We start from the raw sequence: 15,468 nt of genomic DNA, 5'->3' as shown, positions 1-15,468 counted from the left end.
TAAATATAAATAAATGTTTGCCATGGTTTCTATGTGTCTAGAGGCTGGGTTGCTTTTCCTGGAATAGGTGAGTCAACTTAATCAGGTGACTCAACACCAGTAGAGCTCTCAAGAGCACTCAGTGCCGTGTGTGTGTGTGTGTGTGTGTGTGTGTTTTAAATGCCATATTAAATTGCTTTACATTTCTCCCCTCCTTTTCCCCCCTGCATCTTTGCACTCCTTCTTTTGTCTACTTTCATTTTCCCACCTTTATTTAGAAGCATGCAGATTATTGTAGGAGACTTTATGCTAAAGTAAAACTCTTTGATGCCTCTCAAAGGAATATCAGAATAATACAAACATGGGCTTAGCTTAGCTTTTCTTTTTCTTTCTTCTTAAGAAATACAAACAAATAAAAAGTCAACCGACCAAACAAAAATTCTATGTAAATTAAAAATAAAAATTGATCCTATAGAGGAACGTAGAAATGGCTTAAAAGATTCCTCTAGTGATAGTCACCCCAACCTCTCCTTCCACCTTCATTAGACCTGCATAACAGGAAACATACAGGTGATATCCCTTCCCTGCAACCATTCCCCTGCCCAACAAGTCCTCTGGGTGAGCAGTCCCCTCAAAGCTCTGTTGTTCTGCTACCTCTCTGCCTGCCTTCTTTTCCCCTCCAGTTTCCTCCAGCCCTATAACTGGGGGCACATTAAGCTATTAGGAGACTTGCATTGTCCCTTGAGTTCCATTGTCCAGGCCAAGGCTACACACCATAGGCCCACTGCACCAGGACAATCTAGGTTAGGCATCCCCTCCCAATGCCTGCTACATCAGGAACATCTGGAGATAACCACATGGCTAAAGGCCAGCATAAGAACACAGTCAACAAAATCCAGGGCAATAGGACACCTTCAGAACACAGCCACCCTACTACAGCAAGCCCTGGATATCCTAACACAATATAAGCATAAGAATATGACCTTAAATCCAATCTTATAATGAACATAGAATCCTTTAAAGAAGAAATGAATAGATCCCTTAGAGAAATACAGGAAAATACAACCTAAAAGAGACTTTTAAAGAGGAAACAAATACTTCCCTTAAAAAATGCAGGAAGATACCATTAAACAGGTGAAAGAAATAAGTAAATTAGAAGCAATAAAGAAAACACAAACTGAGGGAATCCTGGAGAGGGAAAAACCTAGGAAAGAGAACAGTAACAGTAGACATAAGCATCATCAACAGAATATAAGGCATAGAAGATACCATAGAAGAAACTGGTATATAACTCAAAGAAAATGTTAAATCTAAAAAACTTCTGGAATTCAAGGAAATCTGAGATATGAAAAGACCTAACTGGCAGTCAAGCTGCTGGAGCCCTGCAGTCCAGACTGTGCCCAGATCTGAACTGAACTGATCCGGTCAAACAGTTCCCTGGACCCAAATCCCGTGGGAGGGAGAGCTAGACCTTCAGAGGGGCAGACATGCCTGGGAAACCTGAGGAGACTACTCTCTGTCCACATTTCTGACTCTAGAGGAAAACACCTAGCGCCATCAGGGCCCCCAGCGCACAGGGACCCAGAAGTAGGGGCAGGCCCTTCTGGCTGCTGCCTTCCTTGAGAGCTGAAACCAAAATCCGAGCAGTGACTTCAGGCCCGAGACCAGAGGTAAGACCAACTTTTCTGCTCCAAGTGACATGCCTGGTGGACTCAGGACACACGCCCACAGGAACAGCTGAAAGCCAGTGGACAGGAACGACTACACACCTGAAAGCAGAAATTCTGTTCCCATAACTGGCTGAAAGAAAACAGGAAAACAGGTCTACAGCACTCCTGACACACAGGCCCTATAGGACGGCCAAGCCACTGTCAGAAATAGCAGAACAAGGTAACACCAGAGATAACCTGATGGTGAGAGGCAAGCGCAGGAACCCAAGCAACAGAAACTAAGACTACATGGCAGCATCAGAGCCCAATTCTCCCACCAAAGCAAACACTGAATATCCTAACACACCAGAAAAGCAAGATCTAGATTTAAAATCACATTTGATCATGATGATGGAGGACTTTAAGAAAGATATAAAGAACTCCCTTAGAGAAATGCAGGAAAACACAAGGGAATGGAGCCCTTAGAGAAGAAACAAACAAAAAAAAAATCCCTGAAAGAATTCCAGGAAAACACAATCAAACAGGTGAAGGATTTGAAAATGGAAATAGAAACAATAAAAAAAGCACAAAGGGAGACAATCCTGGATATAGAAAACCAAAGGAAGAGACAAGGAGCCGTAGATACAAGCATCACCAACAGAATACAAGAGATAGAAGAGAGAATCTCAGGAGCAGAATATTCCATAGAAATCATCGATACAACTGTCAAAGATAATGTAAAATGGAAAAAGCTACTGGCTCAAAACACAGGAAATCCAGGACACAATGAGAAGATCAAACTTAAGGATAATAGGTATAGAAGAGAGTGAAGATACCCAGCTCAAAGGACCAGTAAATATCTTCAACAAAATCATAGAAGAAAACTTCCTTAACCTAAAGAAAGAGATGCCCATAAACATACAAGAAGCCTACAGAAATTCAAATAGATTGGACCAGAAAAACAAACTCTTCCTGTCACATAATAGTCAAAACACAAAATGCAGAAAACAAAGAAAGAATAGTAAAAGCAGTAAGGGAAAAAGGTCAAGTAACATATAAAGGCAGACCTATCAGAATCACACCAGATTTCTCACCAGAGACTATAAAAAGCCAGAAGATTAGGATCAGAAGACAGATGTCATACAGACCTTAAGAGAACACAAATGCCAGCCCAGGTTACTGTATCCAGCAAAATTCTCAATTAACATAGATGGAGAAACCAAGATATTCCATGACAAAACCAAATTTACACAATATCTTTCTACAAATCCAGCCCTACAAAGAATAATAAATGGTAAAACCCAACGCAAGGAGGCAAGCTACACCCTAGAAAAAGCAAGAAACTTATCATTTTGCAACAAAACAAAGAGAAGACAAGCACACAAACATAATCTCACCTCCAAATACGAAGATAACAGGAAGCAATAATCACTATTCCTTAATATCTCTCAACATCAGTGGACTCAATTCCCTAATAAAAAGACACAGATTAACAAACTGGATATGTAATGAGGACCCAGCATTTTGCTGCCTACAGGAAACACACCTCAGAGACAAACACAGACACTACCTCAGAGTAAAAGGCTAGAAAACAACTTTCCAAGCAAATGGACTGAAGAAGCAAGCTGGAGTAGCAATTCTAATATCGAATAAAATCGTTTTTCAACCAAAAGTCATCAAAAAAGATAAGGAAGGACACTTCATATTCATCAAAGGAAAAATCCACCAAGATGAACTCTCAATCCTAAATATCTACGCTCAAATACAAGGGCACCTACATACATAAAAGAAACCTTACTAAAGCTCAAAGCACACATTGCACCTCACATAATAATAGTAGGAGATTTCAACACCCCACTCTCATCAATGGACAGATCATGGAAACAGAAATTAAACAGAGATATAGATAGACTAACAGAAGTTATGAACTAAATGGACTTAACAGATATTTGTAGAACATTCTATCCTAAAACAAAAGGATATACCTTCTTCTCAGCTCCTCATGGTACTTTCTCCAAAATTGACCATATAATTGGTCACAAAACAGGCCTCAACAGACACAGAAAGATAGAAATAATCCTATGGGACTTATCAGACCACCACGGGCTAAAGCTGGTCTTCAATAACAATAAGGAGAAAAGAACACCCACATATACATGGAAGTTGAACAATGCTCTACTCAATGATAACCTGGTCAAGGAAGAAATAAAGAAAGAAATTAAAGACTTCTTAGAATTTAATGAAAATGAAGGTACAACATACCCAAACTTATGGGACACAAGGAAAGCTGTGCTAAGAGGAAAACTCATAGCTCTGAGTGCCTGCAGAAAGAAACAGGAGAGAGCATATATCAGCAGCTTGGCAGCACACCTAAAAGCTCTAAAACAAAAAGAAGCAAATATACCCAGGAGGAGTAAAAGGCAGGAAATAATCAAACTCAGAGCTGAAATCAACCAAGTAGAAACAAAAAGGAGTATACAAAGAATCAACAGAACCAAAAGCTGGTTCTTTGAGAAAGTCAACAAGATAGATAAACCCTTAACCAGACTAACCAGAGGACACAGAGAGTGTGTCCAAATTAACAAAATCAGAAATGAAAAGGGAGACATAACAACAGAATCAGAGGAAACTCAAAAAAAAATCATCAGATCCTACTACAAAAGCCTGTATTCAACAAAACTTGAAAATCTGGAGGAAATGGACAATTTCCTAGACAGATACCAGGTACCGAAGTTAAATCAGGAACAGATAAACCATTTAAACAACCCTATAACTCCTAAGGAAATAGAAGCAGTCATTGAAGGTCTCCCAACCAAAAAGAGCCCATGTCCAGACGGGTTTAGTGCAGAATTCTATCAGACCTTCATAGAACACCTCATACCAATACTATCCAAACTATTCCACAAAATTGAAACAGACAGTGCACTACCGAATTCCTTCTATGAAACCACAATTACTCTTATACCTAAACCACACAAAGACCCAACAAAGAAAGAGAACTTCAGACCAATTTCCCTTATGAATATCAATGCAAACATACTTAATAAAATTCTTGCGAATCAAATCCAAGAACACATCAAAACAATCATCTATCATGATCAAGTAGGCTTCATCCCAGGTATGCAGGGATGGTTTGATATATGGGAAACCATCAATGTAATCTACTATATAAACAAACTGAAAGATAAAAACCACATGATCATGATGCTGAGAAGCATTTGATAAAACTCAACACCGCTTCATGATAAAAGTCCTGGAAAGAATAGGAATTCAAGGCCCATACCTAAACCTAGTAAAAGCCATATACAGCAAACCAGTTGCTAACATTAAACTAAATGGAGAGAAACTTGAAGCAATCCCACTAAAATCAGGGACTAGACAAGGCTGTCCACTCTCTCCCTACTTATTCAATATAGTTCTTGAAGTCCTAGCCAGAGCAATCAGACAACAAAAGGAGATCAAAGGGATACAAATTAGAAAGGAAGAAGTCAAAATATCACAATTTGCAGATGATAAGAGAGTATATTTAAGTGATCCCAAAAGTTCTACCAGAGAACTACTAAACCTGATAAACATCTTCAGTGCCTGGGTATAAAATTAACTCAAATAAATCAGTAGCCTTCCTCTAAACAAAGGAGAAACAAGCTGAGAAAAAATTATGGAAACGACACCCTTCATAATAGACCCAAATAATATAAAATACCTCGGTGTGACTTTAACCAAGCAAGTTAAAGATCTGTATGATAAGAACTTCAAGCCTCTGAAGGAAGAAATTGAAGAAGATCTCAGAAGATGGAAAGATCTCCCATTCTCATGGATTGGAAGGATTAATATAGTCAAATGGCCATTTTACAAAAAGTAATCTACAGATTCAATGCAATTCCCATTAAAATTCCAATCCAATTCTTCATAGAGTGAGACAAAACAATTTGCAAATTCATCTGGAATAACAAAAAACCCAGGATAGCTAAAACTATCCTCAACAATAAAAAGACTTCTGGGGGAATCACTATCCCTGAACTCAAGCAGTATTACAGAGCAATAGTGATAAAAAAACAAAAACAAAAACAAAAACAAAAACAAAACTGTATGCTATTGGTACAGAAACAGGCAGGTAGAATAGAATTGAAGACCCAGAAATGAACCCACACACCTATGGTCACTTGAGTTTTGACAAAAGAGCCAAAACCGGGGTTGGGGATTTAGCTCAGAGGTAGAGCGCTTGCCTAGTGAGCACAAGGCCCTGGGTTCGGTCCCCAGCTCCGAAAAAAAGAAAAAAGAAAAAAAAAAGAGCCAAAACCATTCAATGGAAAAAAGATAGCATTTTCAGCAAATGGTGCTGTTTCAACTGGAGGTCAGCATGTAGAAGAATGCAGATCGATCCATTATTATCACCCTGTACAAAGCTTATGTTCAAGTGGATCAAGACCTCCACATCAAACCAGATACACTCAAACTAATAGAAGAAAAAGTGGGGAAGAATCTTGAACACATGGGCACTGGAGAAAATTTCCTCAACAAAACACCCATGACTTATGCTCTAAGACCAAGAATCGACAAATGGGATCTCATAAAACTGCAAAGCCTCTGTAAGGCAAAGGAAACTGTTGTTAGGACAAAACGGCAACCAACAGATTGCGAAAAGATCTTCACCAATCCTACAACTGATAGAGGGCTTATATCCAAAATATATAAAAAAACTCACGAAGTTAGACTGCAGGGAGACATATAACCCTATTAAAAATGGGATTCAGAGCTAAACAAAGAATTCACAGGTGATGAATGCTGAATGGCTGAGAAATACCTAAAGAAATGTTCAACATCTTTAGTCATAAGGGAAATGCAAATCAAAATAACCCTGAGATTCCACCTCACACCAGTGAGAATGACTAAGATCAAAAACTCAGGCGACAGCAGATGCTGACAAGGATGTGGAGAAAGAGGAACACTCCTCCATTGTTGATGGGATTGCAGACTGGTACAACCATTCTGGAAATCAGTCTGGAGGTTCCTCAGATAATTGGACATTGCACTACCTGAGGACCCAGCTATACCTCTCTTGGGCATATACCCAAAAGATGCTCCAACATTTAACAAATACACATGCTCCACTATGTTCATAGCAGCCTTATTTATAAAAGCCAGAAGCTGGAAAGAACCCAGATGCCCTTCAACAGAGGAATGGATACAGAAAATGTGGTACATCTACACAATGGAATACTACTCAGCTATCAAAAACAATGACTTTATGAAATTCATAGGCAAATGGATGGAACTGGAAAACATCATCCTGAGTGAGATAACCCAATCACAGAAAAACACACATGGTATGCACTCATTGATAAGTGGCTATTAGCCCAAATGCTCGACTTACCCTATATGAACAGAACACATGAAACTCAAGAAGGATGACCAAAATGCAGATGCTTCACTCCCTCTTTAAAGGGGGAACAAGAATACCCTTGTGAGGTGATAGGGAGGCAAAGTTTAGAACAGAGACTGAAGGGACGCCCATTCAGAGCCTGCCCCACATGTGGCCCATACATATACAGCCACCAAACTAGATAAGATGGATGAAGCAAAGAAGTGCAGGCTGACAGGAACTGAATTTATATCTCTCCTGAGAGACACAGCCAGAATACGGCAAATATGTAGGTGAATGCCAGCAACAAACCACTGAACTGAGAATGGGACCCCCGTTGAAGGAATCAGAGAAAGGACTGAAAGATCTGAAGGGGCTTGAGACACCCATATAAATAACAATGCCAACCAACCAGAGCTTCCAGGGACTGAGTCACTACCCAAAGACTATACATGAACTGACCCTGGGCTCCAACTGCATAAATAGCAAAGAATAACCTAGTAAGGGCACCAGTGGAAGGGGAAGCCCTTGGTCCTGCCAAGGCTGAACCCCCAGTGAATGGGATTTTTGGGGAGAGGGGGGTAATGAGGGGAGGATGGGGAGGGGAACACCCCTGTAGAAGGGGAGGGGGAGGAGTTAGGGGGATGTTGGCCTGGAAACCAGGAAAGGGAATAACATTTGAAATGTAGATAAGAAATACCCAATTTAATAAAGATGAAAAAGAAAAGAAAAGAAAAGACCTAACCCAAGAACAATAGGAATAGAAGAAGGTGAACAGTCTTAGCTCCAAGGACCAGAGAATATTTTCAACAAAGTCATAGAAGAAAACATAACCAATCTAAAGAATTTCTATAAATATATAAGAAGCTTACCAAATACCAATTAGATTGGACCAGAAATAATAATAATATTTCTGTCACATAATAATCAAAACACTAAATCTACAGAACACAGAATATTAAAAGCTGCAAGGGAAAAAGGTCAAGTAATATACAAAGGCAGACCCATCAGAATTACATCTGACTTCTCAACAGAGACTCTAAAGTCTAGAAAGTCCTGGACAGATATCTTGTAGTGTCTAAAAAAACCACAGGTGCCTATTTAGGCTATGATATCCAACAAAATTTTCAATCACCAGAGATGGAGAAAACAAGATATTTCAAGACCAAACCAAATTTAAACAATGTTTATCCACGAGTCCACTAAAACACTAAAAGGACAACCCCAACCAAAGAAGGTTAACTGCACCCAAGAAAACACAGGAAACAAGTAATTCTATACCAGCAAAAACAAAACCAGGGAAGCAATACATCCTACCACCACCACCATCATCAAAATAATAGGAATTAAAAATCACTGTTCATTAATCTCTCTCAACATCAGTGGACTCAATTTCCCAATTAAAAAGACTCGGGCTAATAGAATAGATGCATAAACAGAATCAATCATTCTGCAGCATACAAGAAACACTTCTCAGAAACAAAGAGAAACATTATTTCAGAGTAAAGGAGTGGAAAAAAGTTTTTCAAGCAAATGGACCGAAGAAACAAACTGGAATAGCCATTCTATTATCTAATAAATTACACTTCCAACCCAAATTAATCAAAGGGGATGGGGAAAGACACTGTATACTCATCAAAGGAAAAAAATCCGTGAAAATGACATCTCAGTTCTGAGCATTTATGTCCTAAATACAAGGGCACCCACATTTGTAAAAGAAACATGATTAAAGGTTAAATCACACACTGAGTTCCACATGTTCATACTGTGGGACTTCAACAGCTCACCCAATGGACAGGTCGTCAAAACAAACAGAGAAATATAAAACCAATGTTATGAGCTAAATGTACTTGACAGATATCTACAGAACCTTTCACCTAAACACAAAAGAATATACCTCCTCAGCACCTCATGGGACCTTCTCCAAAACTGACTATGTACTCAGTCACAAAGCAGTCCTTAACAGATACAAGAAGATTGAAATAACCCCTTGCATCTTTTCATACCACCATGATTAAAGCTGGACCACAACAACAGGGAAAACAGAAAGCTTACAAAGTCATGGGAACTGAACGATTCTCTATTCATTGACAACGGGGTCAAGGAAGAAATAAAGAAATCAAAGGCTTCCTAGAATTCAATAAGAATGAAGACACAGCATACTCAAACTTATGGGACACGATAAAAGTAGTGCTAAGAGGAAAGTTCATAGCACTAAGTATCTGCTAAGTTGGAGACATCTCATGCTACTAACTTAACTGCACACCTGAAAGCTCTAGAACAAAAAGCAAACACAACCAAGAGGAGCCGATGGCAGGAAATAATCAAACTCAGGGCTGAAATTAATTAATTAGAAACAAAGAGTACGGAGGTTCCTCAGAAAATTGGACATTGAACTGCCTGAGGATCCAGCTATACCTCTCTTGGGCATATACCCAAAAGATGCCTCAACATATAAAAGAGACACGTGCTCCACTATGTTCATCGCAGCCTTATTTATAATAGCCAGAAAATGGAAAGAACCGAGATGCCCTTCAACAGAGGAATGGATACAGAAAATGTGGTACATCTACACAATGGAATATTACTCAGCTATCAAAAACAACGAGTCTATGAAATTCGTAGGCAAATGGTTGGAACTGGAAAATATCATCCTGAGTGAGCTAACCCAATCACAGAAAGACATACATGGTATGCACTCATTGATAAGTGGCTATTAGCCCAAATGCTTGAATTACCCTAGATCCCTAGAACAAACGAAACTCAAGACGGATGATCAAAATGTGAATGCTTCACTCCTTCTTTAAATGAGGAAAAAGAATACCCTTGGCTGGGAAGGGAGAGGCAAAGATTAAAACAGAGACTGAAGGAACACCCATTCAGAGCCTGCCCCACAGGTGGCCCATACATATACAGCCACCCAATTGGACAAGATGGATGAAGCAAAGAAGTGCAGACCGACAGGAGCCGGATGTAGATCGCTCCTGAGAGACACAGCCAGAATACAGCAAATACAGAGGCGAATGCCAGCAGCAAACCACTGAACTGAGAATAGGTCCCCCGTTGAAGGAATCAGAGAAAGAACTGGAAGAGCTTGAAGGGGCTCGAGACCCCAAAAGTACAACAATGTCAAGCAACCAGAGCTTCCAGGGACTAAGCCACTACCTAAAGACTATATATGGACTGACCCTGGACTCTGACCCCATAGGTAGCAATGAATATCCTAGTAAGAGCACCAGTGGAAGGGGAAGCCCTGGGTCCTGCTAAGACTGAACCCCCAGTGAACTAGACTATGGGGGGAGGGCGGCAATGGGGGGAGGGTTGGGAGGGGAACACCCATAAGGAAGGGGAGGGGGGAGGGGGATTTTGCCCGGAAACCGGGAAAGGGAATAACACTTGAAATGTATATAAGAAATACTCAAGTTAATAAAAAAAAAAAAAAAAAAAAAAAAAAAAAAAAAAAAAGAAACAAAGAGTACAATACAGGGGTTGGGGATTTAGCTCAGTGGTAGAGCGCTTGCCTAGGAAGCGCAAGGCCCTGGGTTCGGTCCCCAGCTCCCAAAAAAAGAACCAAAAAAAAAAAAAGAGTACAATACAAAGAATCAACAGAACCAAGAGCTAGTTCTTTGAGAAAATCAACAATATAGACAAAGCCTTAGTGAAACTATCTAAAAGGCAGAGAGAGGGTTGGGGATTTAGCTCAGTGGTAGAGCGCTTGCCTAGCAAGCGCAAGGCCCTGGGTTCGGTCCCCAGCTCCAAAAAAAAAAAAAAAAAAAAAAAAAAAAAAAAAGAAAAGAAAAGGAAAAGGCAGAGAGACAGTATCCAAATAAACATAATCAGAAGTGAAAAGGGAGACGTAGGAACAGAAACTGAGGAGATTAAAAACATCATTAGGTCTTACTTCAAAAGCCTGGGCTCCACAAAATTAAAAATCTAAATGAATTGGATGATTTTCTAGACAGATACCACTTACCAAACTCAGGTAAACTATTTACAGTCTCATGACTCCTAAGAAAATATAAGCAATCATTAAATGTCCCCCAATCAAAAAAGAAAAAAATAAAGAAAAGAAAAAAGCCCAGAGCCAGATGGTTTTAGTGCAGAATTCTACCAGACTTTCAAAGATGAACTAATACCAATACTCCTCAAACAATTCCACAAAATAAAAACAGAAGGAACACTACCTAACTCATTCAATGAGGCTACAGTCACCCTGATACCTAAACTACACAAAGATTCGACAAAGGAAGAGAATTCCAGACCAATTTCCCTTGTGAACTTTGATGCAAAAATACTCCCAAACTGAATCTTAAGAGCACACCAAAGACATTATCCACCATGATCAAGAAGGCTTCATTTAGGGTTGCAGGGATAGTTCAATATATGGAAATCTATCAATGTAATCCACCATGTAAACAAACTGAAAGAAAAAAAAATCACATGATCATCTCATTAGATGCTGGAAAGGCCTTTGACAAAATTCAACACCCCTTCCCGTTAAAAGTCTACGAGAGATCAGGGATACAAGACCCATACCTAAACATAATCAAAGCAACATACAGCAAGCCAGTATCCAATATCTAACTAAATGGAGAGAAATTGAAAGCAATTCTACATAATTAGGGACAAGACAGGGTTGCCCACTCTCTCCCAATCTATTCAACATAGCATTTGAAGGTCTAGCTGGAACAATATAACAGCTAAAGGAGATCAAGGAGGTATAGGTTGGAAAGGAAGGAGTCAAAGTATTTCTATTTGCAGATAATATGATAGATAATATAGTATGATATATAAATGACCCCAAAAATTCTACCAGAGAATTCCTACAGCTGATAAGCATCTTCAGCAAAGTGGCTAGAAACAAAATTAACTACAAAAAAAAAATCAGTAACCCTTCTTTATACAAATGATAAATGGGTTGAGAAAGAAATTAGTGGAACAACATCCTTTACAATAGCCACAAATAATATAAAATATCTTGGTTTAGCTCTAATAACCAAGCAAGTGAAATACCTGTATGTATGACAAGAACTTCAAGGGTATTTTGTTTTAATCTTTAATAATTTTTAATATAGTCCAGTTGTTATCTCCCTCCCTATCATCTCTCCAAAAATTCCTCTTCCACTGTCTCTAAGAGGATGGTTCCCCCTGACCCCACCAGGCTTCCCAATTTCTGGGGGTCTCAAGTCTCTTGAGGGTTAGGTCCATCTTCTCTCACTGAGGCCAGACCAAGCAGTCCTCTGCTGTATATGTGTGAGATTGTTTCCAGAAGTCCATCTACTCCTTCCTCTGCTTCTTGACTTCATGCTCATCATGTTCCTCGGGGCGACTGCTATCTGAAGGTTTTTTAGATCCACGATGCTGTTTCCCTTCTTCCAAAAACTTGTCCAAACCAAAAGGATCTTCCTCAAACTGAACTGGTACTTCTCTGTCTAGAGTCTGAACCTGAAAACTCTTTATTAGGAACAAATCTGTGTCTTTATCCTGGTTTCGAGGTCATCACCATACATGCCTTTGTCCAGATTTTACTGGACTTGTAGCTACTCTGAGACACATCTTTCCCACCTCTCCAGGCCTGATCACAAACTGTGTAAATTTCATCTTCTCCACCTGCAAATCTGCTGTTCATACCGTTCGTTGGACTGGGTGAAGAGCCTTTGGTACTGGACTTCATTGGAAGTTTGAGAATTGGGCACACCAAGAGCAATGACTTCACTGATATCTCGATTTTCATTTCTCTAGTTTTGACCTCTTATCAGGAGCTGCCCTCGGAAGGTTCTGGTAGTGCTGCCTCTCTTTCCACCTGTCATGACAGATTTCATCTCTTCAACGGGCTTCTCCATCTTCTTTTTCCACATGGGTTTTGATCCCAGCTCTCCTTTCTCTGGCTTTCTGGGCCATTTCTCTAGGTTTATCGTGTTTCTCCTTTTCTTTTTGAGCCATCTTTCTCTCTATTTGGGCTCACATCTCCACCTTTTCTCGAGCCTTTTGATCTGCTTCAGCCAGTTTGGCAAAATGTTTATTTATGTGGACAGTCAGAAGTCCTCTTCCACCAGCAGCCAGCTGTTTATCTAATGGAATCGTATACCCCTCAGTGTTCTTCCGGTTGGAAATACGAGGAAGGATCCTCCACTCTTGCGGTTCCTTTACAGTCACCTTCCGACTAGGAGAGTGCATTACAGGTGCAGGAGGAGATGGTGGCCCCCGGGGAATTTTCTTATTAATCTTAAATCTTGGAGGCTCCATTGGGTCTTTCTGCATGTCTACATCCGAATAACCCTCTGTTTGGCTCCAGAATTGAATGCTACTCCTTGCTGAGATGGTGTGCAGCAGATATACTGAGCAGGAGCCAGCTGCACGAACTGGCATATCTGTAGTAACCTTCTGAGACACAGACTTCTCCAAGGCAACTCTTGCCTTTTCTGTTATCTCTTTAATTGCCTCCTCATCAGGCCTTTGTAGGTCTGGGTCATTTGCGTTCATAACCTCCTTTGAAATCAGATCAGTGTATTTGCTGTAAATGACCTTGTCTTTGGACTGTCCCTGTCGAGTAATTGCATCATATTTACTTTTCCCTTCAGGATCTACCTCAATGGCCAGTGCATTTGACATTTTTTTTTCTTTTGCCCCATATCTGGAGGATACTGGGCCACATGGATTTCTGGGAAAGCACCTCCATCTCCAAAACCCTCTAACAGTCTTGGAATCCAGCCTTTCCTGTATCCATATGGGGCATGCTCCATTCGAGAGGAGACCAGCAAGGTCTGCCGTGATCTCTGAGATCTTGCCCTTTCTTTAGTTTCAAGTTGGTGCTGAGACAGCTGAGTAGGCACAGGTAAAAAGCTGGTGAGCGCCATCTTCTTCTGCTTCTTCCTGCATATACTTCAAGTTTCTGAAGAAAGACATTAAGAAAGATATCAGAATATGGGAAGACCTCCCATGTTCCTGGATCAGTAGGGTTAACATAGTGAAAATAGGCATCTTACCATTAGCAATCTACACATTCAATGCAAGTCTCATCGACCTTCTAACATGATTCTGTACAGACCTTGAGAGAGCATTTCTCAACTTCATATGGAAAACCAAAAAACCCATGGAATTGGCATAGAAACAGACAATTTGATCAATGGAATCAAATCTAAGATTCTGAGATAAGCCTACAAACCTATGGACACTTGATTTTTGACAAAGGAGACAAAACCATACATTGGAAAAAAGAAAGTGTCTTTAGCAAATGGCTCTGGTCTAACTGGATGCCTGCATGTAAAAGAATGCAAATAGATCCATATTTATCAACTTGCACAAAGCTCAAGTGCAAGTGATTAAAGACCTCAGCATAAAACCAGATACATTAAATTGAATAGAAGAAAAAGTGGGGAATAACCTTAAACACATTAGTACAGGAGAAAACTTCTTGAACAGAACTCTATTGTCTCAGGCTCTAAAACCCGCCATTGATAAATGGGACCTCATGAAACTAAAAAGTTTCTTCAAGGCAAACAACACCATCAATAGGACAAAATGGCAACCTACAGATTGGGAAAAGATCTTCACCAACCCTTCATCTGACAGAGGGCTACTGTTCAAAATATATAATGAACTCAAGAAGTAGACACCAACAAACCCAATAACCCAATTAAAACATGGAGTACAGAGCGAAACAGAGAATTCTCAACAGAGAAATCTTGAATAGCTGAGAAGCACTTAAAGAAATGTTCAATGTTCTTAGTGATCAGGAAAATGCAAACCAAAATGACTGTGAGATTCCACCTTATACCAACCAGAGTGGCTAAGATAAAAAACTCAAGGGACAGCACATGCTGGCAAGGATGTGAAGGAAGGGGAGCACTCTCCTTCCTTGCTGGTGGAGTAAAAACTTGTACAACCACTCTGGAAATCAATTTGGTGTTTTCTCAGAAAACTGGGAATAGTTCTACCTCAAGACCCAGCTATACCACTCACCAGCATCTAGCCAAAAGATGCCCTACTTTACTACAGGACAGCTTCATTTGTAATAGACAGAAACTAGAAACAACCTAGATGGCTCTCAACTGAAGAATGGATAAAGAGTGTGTGGTACATCTACACAATGGAATACTAGTCAGCTACTAAAAAACAAAGACATCTCGAATTTTGTAGGCAAATGAATGGACCTTGAGAATATCATTCTGAATGAGGTAACCCAGAGCCAGAAAGACACATATGGTATGTACTGACTTGCATGTGGACATTAGCCATAAAGTGCAAGATAACCATGATGCAATCCACAGACCCAAAGAAACTGGGTAATAATGAGGTCCCAAGAGAGGATTTGTGAATCTCACTCAGAAGCGGAAAGTAAATGGTCATCAAAAGTGGATGGAGAGAGAGAGAGAGAGAGAGAGAGAGAGAGAGAGAGAGAGAGAGAGAGAGACAGAGAGAGACAGAGAGAGACAGAGAGAGACAGAGAGAGACAGAGAGAGAGCTATGTAGAAGAGG

General features: G+C 40.0%; 1 pseudogene; it reads right to left on the bottom strand.

The window, feature by feature from the left end:
* Positions 1-12,267: 12,267 nt before the first annotated feature.
* On the bottom strand, positions 12,268-13,847 carry Snw1-ps1 (SNW domain containing 1, pseudogene 1; annotated as a pseudogene).
* Between the last annotated feature and the right edge of the window lie 1,621 nt (positions 13,848-15,468).

The sequence above is a fragment of the Rattus norvegicus genome, chromosome 2 (genome assembly GCF_036323735.1).
Source record: "Rattus norvegicus strain BN/NHsdMcwi chromosome 2, GRCr8, whole genome shotgun sequence".
In the NCBI taxonomy this organism is placed as follows: Eukaryota; Metazoa; Chordata; class Mammalia; order Rodentia; family Muridae; genus Rattus; species Rattus norvegicus.
Note: the sequence above shows the minus strand (reverse complement) of the source record. Positions and strands in the feature narration are given on the sequence as shown.